Source organism: Propithecus coquereli, unplaced genomic scaffold (assembly GCF_000956105.1).
Source record: "Propithecus coquereli isolate 6110/MARCELLA unplaced genomic scaffold, Pcoq_1.0 Scaffold25, whole genome shotgun sequence".
Taxonomy (NCBI): Eukaryota; Metazoa; Chordata; class Mammalia; order Primates; family Indriidae; genus Propithecus; species Propithecus coquereli.
Window position 1 is genome coordinate 9,854,108 of NW_012148063.1, and position 10,698 is coordinate 9,864,805.

Sequence of the window (10,698 nt, forward strand, 5' to 3'; positions counted from 1 at the left end):
TAATAATTACATATTCTGCTCTTATTTTCTTTATTTTACCACTCATCGGGGATTTAAATAATGCCTCTTGCTCCTCACCATCCTGCGTCTTTTAAAGCAAGCCCTGTCATTCCTTCACAGGGAGAAAGCTACGCAACTGGTAAATCCCACACAACTGGTAAATCCATGCACAGAGAAGGCAGGTGGTCAACCATTCCAGCACTAAGGGGCATACTGGGACATGAGGCTTTGAGTGCTAGAATCAGAAACATCCTAAGTAAACTGGGATGAGTTGGTCCCATTAAAGGGCAATTAGAATTCTTGCGATTCAACCACATGCCTTGGCTTTCTCTGAGCAGTGTGGCCCATATCACTGAGGAACCCCGGATGCTAACAGGAGCTACTATAGGACCAGGAAGGGGAATAACAACAATGAAATGGATAGTCTCCATTTGTGAAATATTAACACCTGGGCAGCAACCAGGAGTATCAGAGGCCTCCAAAATAAGTTCTGAAACCTGTTTGTGGTTTTTCCTTGTATCTACTTAGATGTTATCAAACAACTCAGCAGAAAATGTATATCAAAACTTTTTCAAAGTATGAAATGTTCATATTACTCTAATTTCAATTTTTCTTTTTTGCTAGAAATACATCTCCACACTCCCTCAGTGTATGTTCTGGCTACAACAATGCCGCCTCTTTCTGCATGTCTCAGGGGAATGTCTGGGGAATGGACAGCACTGTATCCAAACAGTCTCTACTATTTCAAAAGTTAAAGCCACCCATCTGCTGCATATGACAGTGCCAACTGCCCGGGATTGAACTGATAAAGATTCACACCATAATGCCGATTCTCTGCACGAACAAGGAATAAAAAGTATGTGTCAAAAATCCGAAAGTGATTGATGCCTGCCATCTCATCAAGACTGTCTCTCACACGTAATTTCAATTGATGATTTCGGTTTGCACGTGAATGGGCAGCAGGTGTTCAGATCGTCTAACTAGCAAAACACTTGTTTTCAGCAAAGCAAAAACAGAAGACTCTCTGCCTCAGAATACTTTCCATGGAGTTCATTAGACTTTGGTATGCCTAAGAAAGACTCGGGCGCTTGGCCCACTCCCAGTAATACTAAATCCCTAACTGCAGGGTATGGCTCAGGAAATCAGCCAATTACAAAGGTATTGGTGGGTCCAACAGACCCGAAAGAGTGAGAACCAGCGCCCTGGCCATTGTTAAGGCATGGAATTATTTCCCTGTCAGTGGTAAAAGCACTTATCTACTCTTAGGAATGGATATCCCTGGATTCTCTGGCTGTCTGGTTGAGATTATTAAAGACTAGGCTAAAGGTTTATAATCAGAAGAGCAACTCTTGATTTCAATGATTATATCTAAAGCACACAGTACTTTTTAAACATTGTTCTTATAAATCTTGTTACTACAAATATTTAATTGGTAAATTCTTATCTCTAAATATAAACCCCAAATAGTGACTTGAAAGTCACTACTTTCAAATACAAATGCAACCTAACAAACCATTTAGTATGAAGCAAGAGGCTTTTAAATGTTCAGCCAAATATTTCTATTACAAACACCACCCAAAATACTAGTTAGGAAAAGTTACCTCATCTCCACCTTTCTCACATGCCCAAGGTATGTGAAATTGTTTTAATGTTTGCATAAATATTTAAAATGTTTCATCTTTAACGGAATGGGCAACTAGACAATTCCTCATTTTTTTCTCAGAGTTCAACACATTTGGGTCCATTCTTAGACAAGTGAACTTATAAAAATGTGTTATCAGTGCCATACATTAGCACATAATGAATAATCCAAGTTATTTTCAGACTTAATCGGCTTTAAGTAAACGGTGAGGGATTTGAGAAGAGAGAGAGCTAGTGGCTCCACAGCTCGTGTCCGACATGTCACATGTGCGGCGGTTACCACGGAGCCTCCCGGTCTCGCTGGCAGCTGCAGTGTCAGCGGGTCTTGATCCATCATCATTACTCCTTGGCCTGCACTGGCTGCTGGGACACATGGGTCTGAGAACAAGAAACTAATAACTTGGCAGTCACATAAAGAAAGAGACATAAGAACCGAAAGAAAATCAGGGAAAATGGAACAAATCAATAGAAAAGTAGATTGAAGAGATTTAAATGAAAGGGCATGGGATTAGAGAATAGTTTGTAAAAATGTGAGAGTATTACTTTGACAACAGAATAACAAACCACCTCTGATAGCAAAATACTGCCACACAAAATACCTTATTAATGTATTGCATAATACATAATATCTCATTGTAACATATCATAAATACATCTTTAAACATTTTTTAAGTTTGGAGAAGATAAATCTAAAAATTAATTTTAAAATAAGTTTGGAACGTGCAAAGTTTGGAATGTGCACCTGTTATAAATATGCACTGCAACAATCACCTGGGAGACAGGAAAATGAATAAGAATTTGTTCCCAACTTCGAGGTTCTTACAGTCTCCAGGACAGACAAAAGTACATTCATAACCACAACAGGAGATAAGGCTAACAGAAAAATCTCAAAAGAAGTAGTCTCTGATTTTTGTGATTGTGTAATATTTCATGTGAATCAAGAAAATCAGAATAATTCTCTAATTCTATATTTTTATTCAAATTACTCATACTTCCTCTAATTTCAAGTAATTTGGATGTAACACTCTAATTGAATTCTGCCTTGATAAGTATTTATTCAACCTTATTCTAAAATTTAAATCACTGTTCTGAGAATTGGTTGAAAAAAGTTAACTTTTTTTTTTTTTTTTGAGACAGAGTCTCACTCTGTTGCTCTGGCTAGAGTGAGTGCTGTGGCGTCAGCCTAGCTCACAGCAACTTCAAACTCCTGGGCTCAAGCGATCCTCCTGCCTCAGCCTCCGGAGTAGCTGGGACTACAGGCATGCGCCACCATGCCCGGCTAATTTTTTTTTTTCTATAGTTTTAGTTGTCCGATTAATTTCTTTCTATTTTTAGTAGAGACGGGGTCTCGCTCTTGCTCAGGCTGGTCTCGAACTCCTGAGCTCAAACAATTCGCCCACCTTGGCCTCCCAGAGTGCTAGGATTACAGGCGTGAGCCATGGCGCCCGGCCAAAAAAGTTAACTTTTTAAAGGCTTGTGAATAAAAATATAGTCAAACCAAAATGAAATTATTCCTGAATATAAATGCCTAGAATTTTCCCAGTAGAAAGTTGGCAGATGTTTAATAGAGAACCTCCTCTGAAAATGGTTATACAACTCACTGTGTAGTCCTGTGGTATGAAACCATTTTTTTAAAAATCTCTCCATGTCATTTCTGCCATTCAAAGTCAAATGTTCTTCTATATCTAGGTAGTAGCTGAATTAACACTGAAGAAGGATTTTTTTTTAATAAAGTATTTTTTTGAAACCTCACTAATTGGGATAGTGATTCTTCCATAGCTTTTACATAAGCATGCATATTTAAATCTGAATTACTGCTTAATCCTTTTTGTGAATAACTAATTTGGCCTTGTTCTTTAGCCTTGTGTCAACCCATCTGATAGAAAGCAGCAAAGGTGGGCAAGAATATTTCAAATCTTCCAAGTGATACTGAACACATAGTTCCTATCATGTATGGAAGCTCGTTTAAATGTGGTTAAAGTTTTCCTTAAATTTTCACTCTAACATAATTGCAATGTAATTTTTCCATGGATAAGTAAGAAATGTAGATAATACTTTCAAAAAACAAAACAAAACAAAACAAAATCCTGGTGTTGAACAAGACGCCGGACAAGCTACTGATCTGCAAATTAGCACCAGGCATAATGTGAAGTAGTATACATATATTATCTCATATCATCTTCTCAATAACTTAATGAAATACTATTAATATTATGATGCATATTTTATGGTGGAAATGGACCAGTGCCTATAGAAGTCAGGTCACTTGGTTAAAGCTCACATAGCTCTTAAGTGGTGAACCTGGGATTCTGACTCATTGATTAATTAACTGACTCAACAAATTGTTAAGTGTCTACTCTGCACCAAGCAGTGTGCCACAGAGGGAAGAAACAAACTCACTGACTCTAAGAATCAAACCACTGCTTCTCCGTGCTCCTTTGCGATATCCTTTGCTGCACGACACAGGCATAGAAGCTAGACTGATTGCACTTCTAGTCAAATCCTATAATGGTGATGACTTTTTAAATGTTATTAATGGTTACCTTTGGCTTCTAATCCCCAAAGGAATATACTTATCTATTGATTACAGAAATCTCTGCTTTAGTTTTATTTTCCTGGCAAACACAAAATGTGATGGCATGAAAAACAGGTCAGTTTTTCATTTCACAAAATTTTACCCATAGGTTTATCTCGTGCGGTACTTTTAAAACAAGTACCCGTGAAAGCTAAGGTTTGTGATATAAATAGCCATTGGGAAGGGCTTGGTGTTGAGAAGTACAAGTAGAGTTGGTTTTATAAAAAGAACGGGAAAACTTTTTATATGATGCCTGTAATACTAAACAAATCTTTCACATCAAGAGAAATGTCTGCTCTTGTTTCTTGTCACATTTTCTTCTTCCTAATAAATATATGTATTGCTGACATCTTCCTCAAAAAATACTCAATTTATGAACAATTTACACAACATAGGATAAGACCGCTAACCTTGGAGATAAGAGATTGTTAATATTTTTAAAATTACAGTCAAATGTGTATCATTTTATGTTAAGGCTGGGTTCTAGTTGCGCCTTGCATTCTTCAGCCCTTTCTGGCTTTGCGCTATGGCTTTGGGGAAGGCCATGGCTGAGCGTGTGGAATGGAGCCATAGCCATCCTGGCTGGTTTCTTGTTTGCTACAACAGCAACAGCCCTCTGTCTTCGCCCCTCATAGGAACAGTGCATTACAGACACAGTAATAAGAAAAGAGTAGGAAGCACAATGTAGACAACACAGTGACACTTGTGGTGGACCATATGAAGTATATTGAAATCTGAGACCAGATAAATTTTTTTTAAAGATTCCTTACATACGACCAAATAGCATATAATTTTCTGAATATGAACTTAGTAAGTATAAGGCATGAACTGTTTGTGCACATCCGTTTTCACGGAAGGGGGGGTGTGAGTGCACATGAAGACAGGGTGCGTAGAACGACAATATTGTAAGACATGCAAATTTTAGACTTGACATTTTAGGAAAACTAAATGATTTCTAGAGAAGTTGCAAACACTAATATGAAGCTTCTGCTACTAAAATAAACATATCCAAAAATGTTACTTATGAAATATGTCTCATGGAGAACTGTGTAGCAATTTCACCCATAAACTATTAAAAAAGAAAAACTACATTATACAACTATTAGAAACCTGGTCTTATGGTCACTCACCCTCTGGCACCTTTGCAACAGCTATGACTCGGAGCTGTGCTGAAGTGAATTTCTGTGCCAGTTCAGCCATCTGCTGCCGTCGCACAAATGGAATAACACTCTAAAAGGGAAGTTTGTTTTGAGGCGCCATTCCCATATGCATACAATCCACAAACTGCCGTGTGTAACTGTGCTTCGGCGTAATACCAAGCAAGACTTGGGTTTTTTCGGAAGAGCATATTGCATAGCATTTTCTGGAAATGTTCCCAATATTAGATACATGTCACATTTGCATAGAAACATATGGTCTTCAACGTGCAATCTCACATTGTCTACAGAGACTCTGCAATCAGAGGTTCCCTGTTTTACCTAACTTTTATGAGTCAATTTTCACTTAGCAAACTATCACACTGTGGTGATTTGGAGGCATTATTTTAATTCCTAACATAAATTTATTTCCAACAGATGTGGTTCTATGAATAATATAAGAGCATATGACATCTTATTAGCTATTAGCTGAAATTACGCCAAGGGGTGCTAGGTGCTAGATACTGGAGCAAAGGAGCCCAACCTAGCTCACCCGCCACTGCCCTCGCTCCTCGGCACTTCTCCATTCTGCGAGGCGAGAGGAAAGCAGCCTGTTTTTGATGCCCCAGCCCCCTGTGCATGCAGATACCTAGACGCATTCCACCCTGTCCTTGAAGCAGCCCCACTCCTAGGAAAACTGGCTCTGAAAATGTGAAGGTGAAGGAAAGCACCTGAGGCCATGTCCCAGAGCATGTTGTTTTTTCTATCCGTCCATGTCTAGCTCCTCTCTTCTGGGCGGCATGGTTGGGAATGGACGGGCCTTCAGGGAACCCGAGCGCAGTGAGTCCACAGGCAAGCAAGAAAGAATTCAGCTGGTTTTGGTTTTGGTTTTGGTTTGAGCAGTTGCTTAAACATGAAAGGGAGAGGACATAAGGATTTCATTGTGCTTTAACAAAATGCTTCCCTGGTAATCAGCCCTTGTAAGTATCTCAAGTAGATTGTTCTGCTAAAATTTCAAACGGAAACACAAAATGCGCACAGAAAGGTAAATAATTTTCCTAGGACAAAACTGCAGTTCCAGAAAGAACAAAGGAAGCTGTTCAGAAATCCCATTCACTGGGGCTCATACACCCCTAAGGCCATACCCCCGGGCTTTCCATTCGAGACTTGGAGGGGTGAAGGCCAAGCCATAACGACTCAGAATACAACAAAATTCCTCCTCCCGTATCAGCTCCTTTCCCTGTCCACTACTGAGAAAATATAGATAAATCATTGCCTTTCTTTCTAGCAGTGAAACTGGTCATTTCAAGAATCACAGCAGATGTTGGCTACACACAGAAAGCTGCCTACGTGGAGGCTGGAACTTTGATGGTTCACTCAAAGGAAAGAAATTAAGAAAAGCACAATGTACTGTGCATGGGAGGAAACAAACTTATCACAGCAACAAATATGCATCCTTTCCAAGTGAAGAGATAATGAGTCAACTTGCTGATTGCATATTGTGGTTACTCAATGCCTTCTGCAATGGTTAACAAAAAAACTGATTGCTCATAATTCAAGGTATATCTTTCCATTTACTGAGGTTTTATTTTACCTCTAGCAGTAGTTTGATCCAGCTATTCACAAAGGCCTTATAGATCTTTTGTTGGATTATTCCAAGTTTCAATATATTTTTGATGCATGCAGTTTTAAAGGGTAACTTAGAAAAATCACATTTTCTAACTGTCTTTTGTTAGCATATAGAAATGTCACTGATTGCTGTATGTTGAATTTTTATCCAGCAAAGTTACAAATTCTCTTATGAATTTCTATGACTTATGTTTATACGCTTTTGGGCTTTGTCATCACATTACCTGTGAATAATGACAGCTTTGTTTCTTCCCTTTCAACCATGATAGTGCTATGATTTGAATGTGGCCCCCAAATTTCATGTGTGGGAAGCTTAATCCTCAAATTCTTACGTTCATAGCTTTTGGAGATGGATCCTTTGGGAGGTAATTAGGATTGCATAAGGTCATCAGAGTGGGGCCCCTATCATGGGACTGGTGGTTTTATAAGAAGAGGAAGAGAGAGCTGAGCTGGCATGCTCTTGCCATGTGATGCCCTCTGCCTTGCTTTAACACAGCAGAAAAGCCCTCACCAGAGGCTGCTGCCATGCTCTTGACTTTCCAGCCTCAAGAACTATGAGCCTAATGAACTTCTTTACTTTGTAAATTACACAGTCTGTGGTATTCTGTTGTAGCAACAGAAAGTAAACTAAAACAATACCTTTTGTTCTTTTTCTAGACATATTACCTTTATTACACTGGTTATGTTGGACATAATTGTCTTTTTTCCCAATCTTAAAAAGAACCTTTGAGCATTTCCTACAGCTTTTTAAAATAGAACTTTTATTTGATTAGGAAAATCTATTTGTATTCCTAGTTTGGTAGGTTTTTAATCATGAGCCCATGCTGAATTTTATTACTTTTTTTAAGCATCTATTGAAATAATATAATTATTTTTCTGTTAATACAGTAAATTACAATATTGATTATCTCATGTTAATCTAAACACATATATCTAGAATAAATCCTATTGAGTCATGAGACATATATTGATAGACATCTATATCTATATCCATATCTATTTCTATTTCTGTATCTATATCTATTCCTAAATTTGCTTTCCCAGTATTTTATTTAAGATTTTTATATCTATGGTCATGAATAAGACTGCCCTATAATTTTATTTTCTTAACTAATCTCATTAATTTTAGGAATTAAAGTAATCAAAAATACCAGATGCAGAAGGAAGTCTCTTTTTCAATACTGAGGAAAAATGTACTCTTTTTAGGAATTATTTATTACTTAAATATTTAGTAGAACAAACTAATGCTGATAAAACCATATAGGCCTGGACTGATTTTTTTTTTTTTTTTTTAGGGATAGGGTCTCACTATGTTACCCAGGCTCAAGTGAACACCTGGGCTTAAGTGAGCCTCCTACCTCCCACCTCAGCCTCATGAGTAGCTGGGATTACAGGCATGTGCCACCACACCTGCTTGGCCTGATATTTCTCAATGGAAATATTTCTAATTATAGATTAAATTTCTTTTAATAGTTAAAGTATTCAAAATTTATTGTCAGTTTTGATAAGTTATGTTTCTCTTAATAAGTATATATTTTATATGTTTCCAAGTTTACTGCAAGAAATTGGTTATACCATCCCTTAATATCATTTTAGTTTCTGAATTATATTAACTATACTTTTTTATACCTAATATTGTTTATTTGTGCCTTTAGTATTTTTTTCTTGATCAATCTTGTGAGGATTTTATCTATTTTCTTTGGTTTTTAAAAAGCATTAGATTTATTTATCATCTTTATCTTTTTTCTTTGTTCATTAATCTCTAATAAATGTCCATAGCAGCTTCACATGTACTACTCAAAACCTATAAATAACCCAAATGTCCACCAATAGAAGAACAGATTGTGGTATACAAATTGTAGTATATTCATGCAATGGAATACTACTCAGCAATAAAAAGGAAGGAACTAGTAATATACACTATAACATAGATGAATCTCAAAATGATTATATGAAAGAATCCAGTCAAAAGGTACATACTGTAAGACTTCATATATGTGTATATATGCATGTGTATATATTAATATATGTATATATGTATACACACACACACACACACACACACACACACATATATATAACATTCTAGAAAATGCAAAGTAATCCATAGTGACAGAAAGCAAATCAACGCTTGCAGAAACATAGCTGGGGGTTCGGGTTGTGGGAGAACTGGAAAAGGGGAATTATGAAGGAGACTGAGAAGACTTCTGGGGTGATGAATATGTTCATTTTCTTGACTTCAGTGATGGTTTCATGGGTGGATACATACATCAAAACAGATCAAACTGTGCACTTTAAATCTTTGAAGTTTATTTTATATACATCATACCAAACTAGAGCTGTTAAAAATGACATTTCTATGGGATTTTTCTCTTCTCCATCTTCCCCTTCTCTTCATCTTTCTCTAGCCATGATTATTGTCAGGTAGAAAAATCCATTAGTGATGGGTCAGGTGATTTTCTAAATTTTGCAAAGGACCAAGAATAATATTTTATTTCAAAAAATTAATGTTCTCATGTTTATAATGTTAAGGTTGTGGTCAAATTTCTTTAACATATTGCTCAGGGTTTCTATGCTGTTGTAAATTTGCAAAGAAAGTTAATTTTATTAAACGAACCATGTTTGCCATTGCTTCCATGGTCTCCGTGTTGGAAGAGGCTGCTTACATTTCATTTCTGCTTTTGCCACATAACGTGACTAAAGTAAGCACAACTCACTCAAAATCTCATTGGCCATGAAACCACTACAGATGGCCAATCTGAAATGGACTGACTCATTGACGACTTAACACCATGTCTTTCCATGAAATAAATCCTAGTACAGTATTGTCCATGGCTGGTCCAGGATTTTATTTCAAATTTAGTTGCTAAAAGCATAGCAGCAATATCCAAAAGACTTTGGAGTATTGTTAAGATTACATACATGATTTAGCACTGAGGAATAATTAGCAAAAGTGTCTTAAATATAGTTTTTTCAGGCCTAGAGAAAACTGCAGTGATTACAACATTTGCTAGATTTTTTTCCCTGCGGGATAAAAACAAGGCAGTTTTCCTACCTCTTTTAGTGTTAAGTGGACTTAACACTAAATGACAAAGCTAGGTCCCAGGAAGGTTCTGAGTTACCCCCTCCTAACACTGGAGTGCTGCTTGTTCTAACACACCCCACGGGGCTGGGCACAAGGAAAGAGAGATGACCACAGGTAATTCGAAGCTTAGTAATCCTGACAGCATGATGCAAAAGGATTTGAGACATGGACTTCACAAACAGCAGCACCAGAAGGTCTCCCTAAAGAACAACCGCCAGTGAATTTGTATGGATGGGAATATCTGGAAAATCCCTGCACCCAGGTCAACCCACCAGGTGGCACTGAGAATCAGAATGACTCTTTAAAAGCAAGGTTTAGGTAGTCTAGGAAGCAGAAAAGGCAGTTAAAAAAGCAGTCACAACAGACAAACAAGGTGAGTAAATGAAGCCAAAGGACACCCTTTACTTAACCCTACCACAGAAAAGACTGTTCTTCAAATGTTCTTAACCCATTTATCTGTTTTAGACTGCTAAGGACTAATGAGTTCAGCATCTCTTCATCCAAAGTGCTATTTTAGGAAAAACAATCTACATAGTAAACAGCCAGGTCAGGTCAGTGTGACTGTGGATCCTGGTGCCATCTTATTCATGAGAAACTGTGTCTGAGTCACAATCACACAGCGGGAGAGCAAC

The 10,698-nt window shown here is 37.4% G+C and overlaps 1 protein-coding gene across 1 annotated transcript in view; it reads right to left on the reverse strand.

Annotated features, from left to right (window-relative positions):
* Window positions 1–10,698, reverse strand: part of PARK2 (parkin RBR E3 ubiquitin protein ligase) — a 1,159,373-nt gene that overhangs the window by 1,054,328 nt on the left and 94,347 nt on the right. The window lies entirely within an intron of this gene.